Raw genomic sequence first — 15,297 nt, forward strand, 5'->3', positions numbered from 1 at the left:
TTAGCATTCCCAATAGTGCTCCGTCAAATCTGTAAGAATACGGAAATAGGGTAATTACTAGAAGGCACTGTTCCAGGGTCGGTATGGTTGAAGGTCAACCAAGACCAGGCCTCAACAAGAGGCAAACAAAGAAAGAGAGATAGATCTATGGGTTAGAGGTCTAGGGTGGGGTACTCAGGATGGGGGGAGACAACACAGGTGTCTCTTGTTCTCTTGCCTCCGAGCAGGCGTCTGGACCGGGCAGGTTTCCAGTGCCGTCACCTGAGCAACCCCCCTAGATGGTGTGGGCCTCCTACGCCGCTTTTTAACTCATGGAGTAATTTCAACTCTTGTTATAGGTCCATTGCAAAGGGGGCACAACAGACTCCTTTTTTCACACACTACCTGTTTAGGAGACACTGCACTCCCCCCCTGTTGCCGAGTGAGAGGGTGATAATTTAAACCCCCCCCACTACACATAGTCTGGGCACCTCTCCCCACACTTTTCACTTCTACTGGTCCTGATGAAACGCCATGGATCATTCTGACCACTAAAAGGCGCGAAACATGTCGACCATTTGACCTGTATTTCCAGTTACTACAGACACATTACGTCTTGACAAGTAACATTCTTTTCACGATTTTTATTGTACCAGGGGTACCTTCTTATTAAAATAGCTTCACAGGTAACCCTTAGGTATTTTTATCCTTGCACACACTACCCTCACCACTGACCCCGGTACTCCCCCTCCGCATACCCGCATGCACCCATCGGCAGCTCTCTAAAAGATCTCCGCTAAAGAGACCCTTCGGGGGACCCGTAGGGCATTGCACTGCCGGCCCGACGAGGAGCACCGCCCGATGATGAAGCATGACATCCCTCGGGGTGTGTGAGGGCAACAAGAGACACCTGTGTTGTCTCCCCCCATCCTGAGTACCCCACCCTAGACCTCTAACCCATAGATCTATCTCTCTTTCTTTGTTTGCCTCTTGTTGAGGCCTGGTCTTGGTTGACCTTCAACCATACCGACCCTGGAACAGTGCCTTCTAGTAATTACCCTATTGACTTCTTGGAGCATAGGCACTGGACCATTAACTAGCTCCTGGTCACCCCCCCTTTTTTGTGAATACAGAATACGGAAATACACAAATCTTTGTTAGCCACCGGTAAGAAATTCCATTTAAAGCATGTTTCATACTAACATATATTAACCAAAATTCCACAGTATCACATATCAGAAAGTCAAAAGTCAGAAATTAGCCTGACAGCAATAAATACGCAACTCGACAGTACCATATCCTAGGGTATTGCATGCTTATACTACCCAGGATATAAAAGTGAAACACAATAATCCTTTCCCACCAAATTGCATTATGCTGCGTTATATAATGATGAAAACGGTAAAGTGGCCACTTCGTATTACTATAACATTGAGTAACCAAACGTGAGTTTATAGTAATCGCCTAACATGGAGATAAAACTAAATAATCTATTTATTCAAAAACTTAGTTTTAGTTGCACCAAAATACCCAATTATCGTACCTCCGTAGTCTTCCCACTTTCAACAAATCACTGCGTCCATTACAGTCGTGTGTTCGTGACCCGATAAGGTTCACGAGGTTCCGCACCTATAGTGTCAAAAAGTATATTTTAAGTATACACAGCATACCCCCAACGTTCCATTCATGTTTGGAACAGCAGCAATCGTAACACGTACCTTCAATTATGTGAGCAACTCCCGATTACAGGCTACCACCACCACTTCCTGGTTCCTCCTTCAAATAACCTCATCAAAACACAAAAGAAGAACTATCCGGTGTTATGGCAAAATCCGCTCCATCTTAAGATGGGAAGTCCAAGTCATACATTTAAGGAGCCTCACCCCTTACCAATAGCAATGCTATTTATATTGTTAATAGATGTTGTTATATAAGTTTAATCAACTATTACAAGCATATCATTATTCAAGTTTATCCTTTATCACAAAAAATGAATTAACGTTAATTTAAATAAAGGTTTATTATCGATGTGTAAATAGCAATTACTACTAGGAATCGCCCCATTTCAAAGTGGGAAATCAAACCGTATGCGTTACAAATCTTTCTCCATGCCTTATTTGAATTACCATTAAGGTTAGTAATAAAGTCTATTACTTAAAACTTGTATTAAATTTCTCAAGGCCACTTTCCGAAACAACGAAAAGATTATCATCATATAAATGATAAAGTAAATAAGAATATAAAAGACACCAAAATAAGGCCACGCCCAAAAATATTATTGTACCAACATCATCCTACAAATTGAGAGTTACAGCAAGAGAACGGAAATCCAGTATGTAGTTCAAAGGCCACCAGAAAAAATATGAATTTATTAATCCAACTCTTAATCCCCAAAAAAATATTGTAATTCCTGGTCAAAATTAAGACCGTCCTCTACGGCCCTCAAACGCATGATCCATTTTGCCTCTGTCCTACGTAATTTCAATTCCCTATTACCACCCCGTGGGTCCAGTTTCACATGTTCAATACCAAAAAATACAAAGGTTTTGTTTGAACCCTGTGCCTTACAACTGTGTATATGTTCAGCTATTGGATACCGAGGATCATTATTTTTAATGGCTCGTAAATGTTCAGCAACACGTTCTTTCAATGCTCTAATGGTACTTCCCACATATATCTTGGCATATTTACACTCAATAATATATACAACATACTTAGTGCTGCAAGTGATATTCGTTGTTATGGTAAATGTTCTACTGTCATTAATCTGAAAATCACGTGTCTTGTCCTTAGCACATCTGCACATTCCGCAATGACCGCACTTATAAAAGCCCTTAGAATATTGTGTTAGCCAGCACTCCGATTGTTTGTCCATAGGATAACTAGGGCTCAATAAAGAACCAAGACTTTTACCTCTTCGATAAGTGATTTGTGGTTGTTCACTTAGACAATCTGCTAAAGTTTTATCCAATTTCAAGATATGCCAATGTTTGTACATACTTTTCGTAAGTGAAGCACTAATAGGGGTGAAGTCCGTTATTAACCTAATAGGTTGTGCTTTAGGTGTAATATCCTTCACAGATTTCAGCGTGGACATGCGTTTCATCTTTAAAACCCTTTTTTTGGCCATATGTATATCATGTTGATTGTAACCCCTCTGGAGGAATCTTTTCTCCATATCATATATGCATGATCTAAAGTGTAATTCATCACTGCAATTCCGTCTTGCCCTTACCATTTCTCCGAAGGGAATTACTTTCAATTGATGTCTGGGATGAGCACTTTTAGCGTGTAAGATGGCATTACAGGAGGTAGGTTTCCGATATAGGTCACTCTGAATACAATTATTGCTAATGTACAGTTTCACATCTAGAAATATTACACTAGTGGTACTGAAGTGAGTAGTAAATCTAATATTCATCTCATTGCCGTTCAGGTAATCAAAAAATTCCTGTAGTAATAATTCAGTTCCATTTCGTATCATGAGGCAGTCGTCAATGAACCTTCCCCAATAAAGAATATGTCTATTCCAGCGACTCCCCGATGGGCCCCAGATGATCACCTCCTCTAGCCAGCCCATGAAGAGATTGGCGTAGGCTGGTGAAAATCTGGAGCCCATAGAGGGTGTTGATGGATGGGAGCAATCTGTTCTTTATGAACCCCACAGAGGCTTGGGACTGATTGGACAAATATGATGTGGAATGAAGCGTTCATGAAAGGAGGCATCCAACTAAGCCTTAAAAGTATAAAAGCCATATGATGGAAGGAGGCTGCACAATCCATAAATTAATAGAAATAGACCAGACGGTGGCTTTGGTGGCTTACCTGGGCAGCCCTGGAAAGTAACCAGAGAGGCTTGGGGTCTCACAAACACACGTCAGAGGCTCTGAGGCAGTGATCATAGCAGGAACAAATGACAGTGAAGTCACAATATGTTTTGGCAGAGTAGACGAAATATTAAAAAATATGTATTAAGATGATGGAGATGGTGCTAGGGGCTGTGACTGTGGGCTGCAGACCTTTCAGACCTAAATCCTTTGACCCCCATGCTGTTTTTAGAGCGGAAGTATAAATGTGGAGGGAGGCTGTGAGTATCGGGTAACAAATTGTTGGCCTTTTCCCCCCAACATTGCTTTCTGGCATGCCTCCTCAAAGGAGCATGTTGGTGGAGCAATTTAGATATGTGTTATTACAGTTTGGCCAGCAAGCTTTTGCGGTGCCACTCTGGGTGAGGAAAAGTTAGGGAATGTATATTAGATTCACAAGAGTGTGGTAATGCAGGCATCCTTGGATGGGTTGGCAGGGATGGAACACATGCCATATACAGTATGCTTACAAATTTACAATGGCTCAAGTGGAGGATCAGGCTAAGATATTAACATGGAATGTACACTTTCTTAACTGTTCTAACAAGTGATATATGGTGCAATCGTATATTAACAGGCAAAAGCCTAGATCATATTCCTCCAGGAAACCCACCTGAGTAAGGCTGATGGGAAGACGCTTGCAGAAAAGGTGGGGAGGCATGGTATACTATAAGACCTACTCTGTGTTTCTGCTTGGGGGCCTGATTTGGATGAAGCCGAGTACAAGCTTCCAACTGCTCATTAACATAGTTGACATGGAGGGGAGGTCCATCGTAGAGGAAGGCAGCTAGAAGGAAAGGAGTTAGTGCTTATATCTGTGCCTCAAACTTGGAGCAAAATTCATTCCTGCATAGTCTAGCCTCATATAAAAAAAATTGTTTTTTATTAATTATGCGAACAATAAACAGTCATGACAGTAATAAAAAAAAAGGAAAGCAAAAAAGAGAAATCAGACCACCAGCTTCATAATCACCATAGACACAATGCATATAAATGTACAATTGCATACAGTATAGTGCGTAGACATAGGTAAATGTGCAGTAAGTGTACAACTCGCAGACTATGCAGAGAAGCCGTACGAAAGGCACACCTTGCACAGCATCAGGCAGTGTCATCCCATCGATATGCGGCCGAGGCAGAATCCCTCGCAAACAACAGCGGCAGTAAATTGAGCATCAAGCCTAATCAACAGGGGGTTCCTGCCCTGCCTGCTCGTATTGTGTGAAGAGACCCCAGAAACCTTTTTGGCGGTTTCGAGGCAGAAGTAGTAGATTTAAAAACATCTGACCGGGTGTTACAATAGACCATATAACGTTCCCATTCTACGATAGTAGGCACAGGACCCCGCATCCATCGCATAGCAAGTCTACGTTTCGCTAGGAGCAAACCCATGGCCACCAATTTGCGGACCTTCTTCTGGAGGGGCTTTGTGTAACCTAGCAGTGCCATTAGGGGGTCTGGGGTGAGAGGGACGCCCACTATATCAGTCAACACACTAAAAATGTCAGACCAAAAGCGCTCCACTCGGGGACATTTCCACGCTAGCTGAAAAAACCCGGCACCCAGGACATTACACCATTCACAGTTGTCTGTCACGCGCAGTCCAAACCTATGGAGGCGTTGTGGAGTGTGATGCACTCTCTTTAAAAACATAAAATGGACCAATCTGTGGCGACCATTTAGAGAGATTGTGCGTGTAACTTCGCAGCAGTAAAACCAGATAGCATCAGAGAGGGAAGTGGCAATGTCCATCTGCTAGGCTAGCCGCGCCTTCGTGTGGGGAGTAATTTTAGTGAGAATTGTTGAGGAGTAAAGTCGAGACACTAACTTAGCTGGTGATTCCGAGCACAGCAGTATTGAGAGGGAAGGAATCTCCATAGGTTCTAAGAGCTCGTCACCCCGGGTGGCGCGCATAGCATGCGGGTTCGAAAGAAATGGAATTGTTTTAGTACAGAGGGCACACCCCCACCAACTGACACATCCTCCCACGTACGCATCTGACCGTCTTTGAATCTCCTGAATGTGTAAACTATGAAGCGAGCGAACAATGCCCCGCTCAGAACTAAGAGCGAACCATTGACACCACTCCACTCGCAGATGGGGCGATACAACTGGGCGCCATCATGCAACCTAAGAAGCGCAAGTATGGACTGTGGAGTTCACCGAGTCTAGCACTCCACAGCGTCTCAGTGGTGCAGAAGTCAAGAAATGCAGCAAGGGGTCTGGGGCAGCAGCAACATTTACAATGTGAAGGTGTGGTAGGTTAGGCGGACCATGAACCCAACTATGGGCATGCGAGGCCTGCGCAATCTTGTAGTAAAGCTCTAAATCTGGTGCACCCAGCCCACCCGCCGCATATGGCAACATGAGAGTATCCAAAGCCACCCGTGGAGTCTTGCCTGCCCACGCCAGTTTGTTCATCAATGTGAGAAGCTCTCTAAACAAGTGCTGTGGCACCACTATCGGTATATTAACAAAGAGAAAGAGAAAGCGAGGGAGAACCACCATTTTCATTAAGGACACCCTAACCACCAGCGAGAGCAGAAGACGAATCCACCTATCTATATCGTCGTCTAGTCGGCTAATAGCTTTACCGTGGTTTGCCTTGATTACTCGGTCTGCATCAGAGTGAATTTGGATATCCAGGTAGCGGACCGGGTCAGACGTCCTTTGGAGTGGGAAGTCAAAAGGGGTCGACAGTGTAGCTGGCGTTAGGGGAAAAATCATAAACTTATCCCAGTTAATTTTCAGTCCTGAAAGGCCTCCATACCGCAGTACCTCTCGAATCACAGGGGCAAGATGGGTCTCAGTGTTGCGAATATATAAAAGCATATCATCCGCGTATGCCGTAACAATTAAGTTGTATTTAGGGAAGCGAAGCCCCCTGTGCCCGTGGTATTCCCGCAACGCCCTCAATAGGGGTTCAGCCCCTATGGCATATAGTAGTGGAGATAGGGGACACCCTTGGCGGTTGCCCAGAGAGATTTGATTTGGGGCGGAGACTGTATCCCCAGTCTGAACCCGGGCAACAGGCGAATTATACAGTACTGAGACTAATTGCAAGAAGGCCTTTTCGGCATCTAAAAAGACCGCCGCCGCCTTGACATCCGGGCGGACATGTTGAAGGGCACCGAACACCATCCGAAGATTGTACGACAGTGTACGACTAGGGATGAATCCTGCCTGCTCGGCGCCTAGCAGTTGGGGCAGTAACGGAGATAAACGATTAGCCAGTATCTTAGCGAATTTTTTGTGTCTACATTAAGTAAAGATAGTGGGCAATAAGAAGAGCATTCATGGGGGTCTTTATCAGGTTTCAATAATGTAATTATGAGGGCCTCACGCATGGAAGGGGCATTATCCCAGTCGCTCCCGCTTCGGGGAACAAAGTGGACAGATGAGGAATCAACAAATCACTAAAACCTTTGTAGAAGGACACCATTAGGCCACCCTGTCCAGGGGCGCTACCTTCCCTCATAGAGTTTAAAGCAATACATATCTGCGCTGTTTCAATAGGACGCAATAAGAATTCTCAGTGCCAGTTCTGTAGCCAGGGAAGTTCAATATATTAAAGATACTGCAATATGTCATCATCGCTAGGGGTGACCTTAGTATTGTATAACTCTTGATAGTAGCTACGAAATTCGCTGTTGATGTCTGCCGGCTCAGTGAGAATAGCGCCCTCCCCGTTTACTAGTTCCACCGGACCACCATTGCCCAGTTGGCGACGAGCAAGTGCTGAAAGTACCGAACCCGGTCAATCCGTCTCTCCATAAGACCTAGCTATAGCATATTTGCCCACATGCTTGACCTCGCTATCCACCTCCGCGTGATATTCCTCAATCGTGGCTTTTCGCTGTTCCCGCAAGTCAGGGTCATTTCCGAGGGACAGCTCAGCTTCCAGTTTAGCCATTCGAGATTCTAACAGTGCGAGCCTTCCTCTGTTAGAGAGAAGGACCCCTGCTTGTTTATTAATGGCAACACCTCACATGTAGACCTTAAACGACTCCCAGACCGTAGCAAAGGAGTCAACAGAGCCAATATTAATAGTAAAAAACTCAGAGATTGCATCGTGTAGCTCAGATTTGAAGACTGTGTCCAATAGTGAACATGGGGGGAACCTCCACAAAAAAGGAGGGAGGCGACGGGACTGAAATAGCCAGCAGAATGGGCGAGTGCTCTGAGAAAGTGCGGGCCACAACCGAGCATCCTGAACTTTGGGCAACATCGTCTGCGAGATAAACCAGTATTCAGTGCGTGTATGAGTGTCATGGAATGCAGAATAATGGGTGAATCTGCCACGCTCACAAGTTCTAGCGTGCCATACATCTATCAATTGCAGCTGCAGGGTTATATCAGTAATGGCCTTAGCAGAAGCAGGGGGGAGTCGAGTAGGGCCCTTAGAGCGGTCCAAAGCCAGATCAATGACACAGTTGTTGAAATCACTCCCCAAAACAGCGGAAGAGGATGACGATCCTTGAGAAGGGTGAAAATGGACTGATAAGACTGTGGATCGTCATAATTCGAGCCATAGGAATTAATAAGGAAATGCACCTCCATATTATAGCATCTGGATATGACATACCTGAAAGCCAGGTCAGTCTCACAGTGCTCCAATTGGAGATTCGATTGAGGATTGACCCATGTCAGCACTCCCCTTAAGTGAGATGTGAAGTAAGCAGCATGAACGAGTCCTGGGAGCCTACCACCCGTGAGTGATGCGCAAGTAGGGGGAAGGTGTGTCTCCTGCAGCAAAGCAATATCAACCTCCTTACGCTTTAAGTAAGCTATAATTTCACACACTTTTTTGTGATCATTTATAAGCCCCTGACATTCCATGTCAGTATATGTAGACGCTTAACATAGCTCATTCTAGAATACTAGTCCGACATATAGGGAGTGAACGCCAGTAATATCGCCAGTCCATGAAGCAAGATAGTGGAGCATGCACACCTTCGGCTGATAAATAACATGTGATCTGCAGATAAAAGATTATACAAAGCAAAAAGAGGAAAAACTCTGCCCAACATTAGCATTTCAGTCAGTGTCATCGAGGCTGCTATTACCCCCATCTGCGCCAGGATTATTATGCAGACCCTTTCCACGCTTGCCAGCCTTCTCCCAGTCCCTAAAAGCCTACTGTAGAGACTGAGGGTCTGCGAATATCCTAGTCTTGCCATCAAAAACCACCTTAAGACGTGCAGGGTATAGCATGGCATAATCTATCTTCTGGTCACGTAGTTTACGTTTCAAAGAAGTGAATTGTCTTCTGGCCTCTTGAACTTTAATAGTAAAGTCAGAGAATAAGGAGATGGATGCACCTTCATATTGCAAGCTGCCCAGTTCTGATGCCTCACGCAGAGCAGCGTCCCTGTCCCAGTAGTTCAAGAGTTTGGCGATAATGGGCCGCGTGGGAGCGCCAGGCTGGGCCTGGGGTCCAACGAGCAATGTGCCCTCTCCACAACAAACATAGGAGAAAATGTGTCAGCAGCCAACAGCGTTGTGAGTAATTTTTCTACAAAGGACTCCATATTGCCCGTCACACTGGATTCAGCCAGGCCCATTATGCGAAGATTACTGCGCCGCGAGCGGGCCTCCAAATCTTCAGCTCTGTCCTGCAGGGCAGCCAGGGCCCTCTCCATGTTCTTCTGGGCAGTGCTAGAGTCAGAATGGGCCTCCTCTGTCTCCGTGATACGGCGTTCCGCCATATCCAGGCACTCTGAGTGTTTGTCGACTCTCTCCGCCATTCTGTCCATTCGGTAGGTGTTGATTTTGGCACCGATGGCTGACAATCCTTGTTGCATGGACGCTATTATTTGTTTAATATCTCCAGCAGGATCGTCCATAGAGTTATCAGGCTCAGACATCGCGGACTCCACAGCATCCTCACAGCGCTTGATTTTTGCTGGTCAAAGGTGATCTTAGGCTGAGACTTGTCAGGTTTCCCCATCGCAGCACCTTTAGAAGGCACTCGAAACCGTCCGGTTTGGGCTAACGACACCACCACACACCGGGCCCATCAGGATCGCGGCGCCTCAGGGCGAACCACAGCAGCAGCGATGCCGATAGGCCGCACCTCGGCTCACGCTCCATGGGCCAGAGCTCCGTCAGGATGGCAGTGACTCGGCTTCTGTGCATAGAGTCAGGATCAGCGGGTGGTGGGTCACGAAAACAATGTACTTTTAGCAGCTAAATCCTGTTGGATAGCAGCGGCGGTTGGCGGAGCTCAGTTACAGTGCGGCCATTTTCAGTCCAGAAAATCAAGGGTCAATTGTAAATGTATTACTAACCCAGAACTAGACAGATAACAATCCCCACTACCCATTTTAGGGATACATACCACAGCTAAAGCCCCTGGGGCATTGATGCAACAGTGGGTCGTGACAGACTCCTAGAGGGTGATTTACCCACAACGCCTTTAATATGCTTACTACTGTGGTGTGCAAAACCTGTATGTTTCTATTCACCAACCAGCTACACTCCAGGGTTATGCATGTTGAATAATTGGCTGAAATCTAATTAATTATAACGCCTTACTCACATCAATCAGATGGGGTGCACCTAGGTTGGCCATACCATTATGGAAACCCAGCACAGAACTCTTGGAGGAACCTGCTTTCAGGGACAAGCTGGACTGAAGATATACATTATTATTTTACTGATAATAGGGGGTCAGCATCAATGATATTAGTGGAGTGGAAGGTGTTTAAAACAGTGATCAGAGGCCACTGTAATGCCAGCAAAGTGGGGGCTCAGAGCACAGACACTAGTTGAATTCATTAAGCAGGAACAGCCTTTGGACACACTTGAGAGGTCAGCAGCGCTAAGAGCTCACCTGAGGGAGAAGAAGAAAAAAACAATTGACACTGATAGAGTGGAAGAAAGGATATGATAATAAATGATATCTATCAAAGACACATGTTGAAAGGGACATGGTTGGGAGATTATTAGCATGGGTAGCCAATTCAACACATCAGTTAGCAGGAATGCCAATTGGTATACTCTCAGGCAGAGATATGTGAAACAATTAAAATCTATTATATGGGACTCTAAGCAGTGAGGTGGATGGTGCAGGGATATGAAATACATGAATATGTGGAGAGATCCACCCCCTCATGCTCCCTAGAAAAGATATGTTACTTCTGGGTTCAGATATAACAGTACAATTGATACATACTGCCTTAGAAAGTTAGCAAGGAATAAAGTGCACAGCTCGGAAGGACAAACTGCTGAATTATTTCTGGCGTACATAGATACACTTGCACCCAAGTTGACCGTGGCCTATAATGAGGCTTAAAAACTCATGGCCTCAGGGTGTGGCTTGGAGCCCGCAGGGGATGGCAGCGCATGTGTAAGGCTCCTCGACGGTGCGGACGTACCGCAGTCAAATGCCATTTCTGTAAGTTCAGTAAGGCGTCCTCAACTGTGGATGTCGTCTTGATGGGGGAAACACCATTTGTAGTCATTTTGTTGGCCCCAGGACCTGATTTTAAATGTGGGAAACTCCTGCCTCAGAGCGATGCTGTTTGTGGCTGCCATTTTGATTATTAAACGCGGTGTTTCCCTGATACGATGCTATCTCATTGGAGGTCTCAAAAAGGCTACCCAGTGCTAATTTGAAGCAGACATCTTAATTCCTACGCTATAAAAGCTACAAGTGTGGTTATCATCCAGATACTGCACCCTGCTTTTATAGGGTAATAATTCGTCCCTCAGATGATGCTATTAGCGGCCACCATTTTGATTAAAGACAATTAATTGGTGCTTTGCATATTTGCAGGAAAAATGAAGGCAGCCACTTCGTTGTACTGATATTTTTATGGTGCGACACATTCTAACACCGCATCTTGCTAGCAGGGTGATTTCATAGATATGCCAATGAGGTTTTTTGTCCTTTCTTAATTTCTTTTGTATGTACTCCTTTCTGTTTGAGGGGAAAAGAGTAGAGTTCCACAGGAAATGCGGATTTCTTCTTCACCTCCTTTGTGGTCTCCTTTTTTGCCAGTCCATATCCGCATTTCTTCATGCAACTGACCGCTAACCTTCTTTATTCCAATGTCTCCTATGGGAAGATTGAAAAAATTGGGTCCACCTGCATAACGCTCTACGCAATCCTTCATTAAAAACTCTAAGAATTTTACAGAATTCTCTAAAATGGAGGATCCTTTGGTGTCTATATTTAAAGGGTCATTTTCTTTGAGCCCCATTCCTATAGCAACAGGGAAAGTAGATACAAAATGCTTAAAAAAGGATCCTCCTTCTCCACCAAAATCCTCCTATCCTGTCTCTTTGGAATTGCTGTTGGAAGAGATATGCGCTCTCCAACCTTTCATGGAGGACACAAGTGCCAAGCTGCAATTTCTCAGAGAGAAATGGTTTGAGATGGATGGACGACTTAGAGCAGTAGAGCAGAATGTATCTTCTCTTGGATTCACTGATGCTAAAGTTACCGTACTTCAATCACAAGTTTCCTTACTTTCAAAGACAGGTCAAAGACCTTGAAAATCGTAATAGAAGAAATAATCTTCACATTTATGGTTTGCCGGAAGGTACGGAGGGCTCTGAACCCCTTGTTTTCTTCAAATCCTTTCTCCCTAAGCTACTGCATCTACCAGAGGGAACGGTCCTTAATACCCAACAAGCTCATAGGTTAGGCCGTTATTTTACTGGTGTGTCCAGTTCACAGAGACCGAATACACATACATAGATCTGATAAAAGTTCTTACAGCTGTCAAATTAATTCAACACATAGTGTAGTCAGGTTCAACTTGATTTTTCTCTCAGGACTACCCTAAAGCTACTGCAAATTCATGCAAGGAATTCCTCAACATGAGAGCTGATTTACATTCTTTGGGAGCCCGATATGGACTTTTTCATCCATGCCTCTTCAAGGTCACCTATAAGAACAAAACCACAACATATGAGGATCCAGTCATGTTGCAGAGCTTTACTACCTCCTGTAAAACAGAATCTATGGACTTCTCTGGTGCCTCGACATCTCAAACCATTTAATGTTAATTAGCTCTTACTGTCACTTTTTTTCCTTTTCCTTTATTACTATGCTAATATATTATACGAGTGACTTGTTTAAAATCGATTGGAATCGCATTTTATTGCGATTCCTTGTTATAATATTTGCCTTTCTTCCTTCTCTGCAGGATTGTTGATGTCTGTGTACGCCTTGTCATTTTGTCATATGTGATGCGGTCCTTCCTCGCCCTTCATTTGGTTGAATTTGGGTGTGTCATCTGGTCCATGTGGTTTCACCCCCCCACCCTTGTATGATGTTTCAAGGTACGTTTCACCTCTCTTACCCTTGTACCTTTTCTCCCTCTCTTTTTCTCTTGTCCTTTCTCTCTTTCTTCTTTCATCTTTGTCCTACTTCTCTTCCTTTTTTATACGCAATCTTCTTTTCCTTCAGCTACCCATTGTTTCACATTTGTATTTTTATTAATTCCTTTATTTTTTCTTGCATTGTTTGGGTAATTGATTGTACAGTTGGATTAATATACATGGTTTGTCTTTAGTTGCTTGATGGTTTGTCTAGATTGTTGTCTTCAACTTTTTCTTGTGTCACCTCCATGTCTTTGAAAATTGTCTCTTGGAATGTCAGGGGTTTGAACTCTCCCATTAAAAGACAACAGGTTTTAACACATGTGGCTAAATTAGAGGCTGATATAGCTCTTATACAGAAATCTCATCTCACAGCAAATTAATCCTTAAAGTTGAGGCAGGGTTGGGTGGGGGAGGCCTTTTTCACACCGGGGGATGGTAAACGGAAGGGGGTTTTTAACTCACTGTCATAAAACGCTTTCTCTTAAATTGCTCTTCCAGAGTTCTGATAATGATGGCAGATGGTTGTATACAAAGTTGTTGGTCGAGATTGCTCCAGTTTCTTTACTCAACATTTATGCCCCTGCAGCTGGGGATTCCTTTTTGTGGACATTCCTTGCTCAACATATCTCAAATTGCATTGAGGATCATTTTATCCTTGCTGATGATTATAACCAAGTTGTTGATCCCTTCATTGATTGTAACTCAATGGTCTCCTTTGTCCCACATAGGGCACATAAACATTTTGTCCAAACTATTCAACACTGCAAGCTTATTGATGCCTGGAGACTTTGTAACCCCGCCACAAGAGAATACAATTACTATTGTCCGGCCCATCGAACCCAATCACAAACAGATTATTTATTTATAGCCCACAATATTTCTCAATCCCTACAAGCTGCGGATATTGGCTCTATTCTAATATCCGATCATGCCAAAACCTCTATTCAATTGGATATTTTACAAAAACCTAATGTACCCAGGAAATGGCGTTTTAATAATCCTCTTCTCTTAGATCCAAAATTTACCTCCGCTTTTGTTTCCTTTTTCAATGAATACTTTTTGTTTAATCAAACTGATACCTGTCGTTTTTCTGTTGTTTGGGATGCTTTTAAAGCACCTGCTTGAGATTTTATTATAAGTTTTGTCTCTAAAAATCGCAAAACTTCGTGTAAACTAACCAAAGACCTCTTAACTAAGATAAAGAGATTCGAGCGTTCCTACTACTCCTCCAAATCAAAGGATTGTTTATCTGAGCTTATGATTGACAAGTTTCAATTTAACAAGCAATCGACAGACAATGCCTCAACATACTTAATAAAATCTAGTGCAAAGTTTTATGGTGGCCAGAACAAGGCTGGGAAAATATTAGCTACTTATTTGAAAGTTAAACACAATAAGCTTAATATAGAGTCAACTATGGATGAACAACAAACATTGAAGTTTAAAGATTCTGAAATTTTGACTGAATTTCTTATTTTTTACAAGACACTATATACGTCAGAGAACTCTCCCTCAGAACTTCACATCTCTCCGTTTTTTTTCTGACATTCAGCACTGATACTGATACTAGGCTTGATCTCACCTCCTTAGAATCCGATATGTCACAAAAGGAACTCCTAGCTGATTTACAGAAACTCAAAAAAGATAAAGCTCCAGGTCTAGATGGCTTCACTGTCGAGTTTTCCCTGCACTTCTCACACCTGCTCCTTCCCAAACTACACAATCTCCTAGACTTCTTTTAATTCAGGTGGATCCTCTGGTTGTTTTTCAGATGCTTTAATTTGCCTTCTTCCTAAGAAAGGAAAGGACTAACGATAATGCCAGAATTATAGACCCGATTCATCAGTCATTATTTATTATAAAACTTATGCTAAGGCTCTGTCCACACGTTTAAAATCCCACTTACCCCCCCCCCCCCAGTTACTAGGCACGGAACAATCTGGATTTGTGAAAGGCCCTCTTATCACAGACAACACTCGCTTTTTTTAAACATATTATCAAAGTCTTCCCACCTACCCCAATCCTTGGCAGCTGGAGCCTTAGACGCGGATAAAGTGTTTGATCGAGTTGAATGGTCTTATCTTTTTCAAACACTAAAATGGTTTAGTTTTGGTCC

The sequence above is a fragment of the Triturus cristatus genome, chromosome 1_2 (genome assembly GCF_964204655.1).
Source record: "Triturus cristatus chromosome 1_2, aTriCri1.1, whole genome shotgun sequence".
NCBI classification, from domain to species: domain Eukaryota; kingdom Metazoa; phylum Chordata; class Amphibia; order Caudata; family Salamandridae; genus Triturus; species Triturus cristatus.